Below are 1,493 nucleotides of genomic sequence, written 5' to 3'. Positions count from 1 at the left end.
CTCACCTGGGCTGGATTACTCCTCTAGCCTGGGTCAGTTTGCTCATTTTCTAAGTAACCCAGGTTGAATTGGGGAGCAATCTCATTCATGGGTGGAAGCAAGAAATTTTTGGCTGGGTTACTTTGCCCATGTGGATCCAACCTGGGTTGGATTTTTTTCCCACCGGTGGACTTGCTCTTAAGAGGGACCAACCCAAGATATACACACTCAAACCCTAAATGGTACTAAAAATGATGTATAACGTTCTCTTACACAAATATACATGCACCAATCTAGCTATTTGTGTTATTAGTGCTTCAATTTTTCCTTTCGGCTGTATTTTAGTTTAAGTTTGTGTGTATCTTAATTAGCTTTGTTTCTGCTGTACTTTGCTGCCATCTGGCTTTGTTTAATATATGGCTTCCTTGACCCAAAAAAAAAAAAATCTAGCTATTTGTGTTATGATACTTAATGGCAATATATTAAGGGGAGACACTGTTTAACATTTTTGTATGTCGTAATGAAAGGTAAAAAAAAGTAATTTTAAATACACACTACTAATCTCTTCATACACACTCCTTACTTAATACACTACCCATCTAGTTTTTTCATTTCAATATTATACTAAATACACATCTCAAACTGCCTAAAATACCTTCAATATCTAAAACTAATAACAGTATGTTATTTAATATAATTATTATATATTTACTATTTCACAACTCTCTTTACGTATTCTCTTTTATTTTCTGTACGTTAGATTTTTTTTGATCGGGTGAGAAAATTTTTCTTGATATTTTTCAATTTACAATCAAAAGAGTAATATTATATTCAAACTCCAAATCTCCAATATGACATCAATCGGATAGAATTTGAAGAAAACAAAAATATTGAACATACATAATTTTTTCAAAGTTAAGAAACTAGTAGAATTATAATAACATAAAAACTAGTTTTTAGTCTACAAGATAATTAAAAACTAAAGTTGATAAAAAAAACCAAATGAATCGGTTAGGGCTGGGCACAAATCCCGTAAATCCCGGTCTCGTCCCGGTCCCGTCCCGATCCCGACGGGATTTGAAACTAAAAACACCGATCCCGTCCCGCCCCGTCTCATTAGAGAAACAATGGGACGGGACGCATGATTGAAATTTTGAGTCCCGTCAGGCCCGTCCCGTCCCGTCTAACTTTTAAAATTCATGACTAATTGTAGAAAAATTATTTTTAAGAGATCCCAACTCTCAAATGATCTTTAAGATGTCATCTATAACTTTCATGAAGACACTAAACTCATATAACGAACCAATTTGTACAGTTTTCGAAAAGAAGCCAACTGGTTCAAATCTCAGAATTTACTGATATAGACCCTAAACTTTAAGAAACCATAACTTAATCTAGAAAAATAGTTTTCACTTGATTCAAATTCTGGAATGAACCTTAAGATGTCTACTACAAATCTTATGAAGACACCAACACTACCAGAAGAAAGACTTTAGCCGAACGAAAAAAAAAAA

This window comes from Fragaria vesca, linkage group LG6, assembly GCF_000184155.1.
Source record: "Fragaria vesca subsp. vesca linkage group LG6, FraVesHawaii_1.0, whole genome shotgun sequence".
Classification (NCBI taxonomy): Eukaryota; Viridiplantae; Streptophyta; class Magnoliopsida; order Rosales; family Rosaceae; genus Fragaria; species Fragaria vesca.
Note: the sequence above shows the minus strand (reverse complement) of the source record.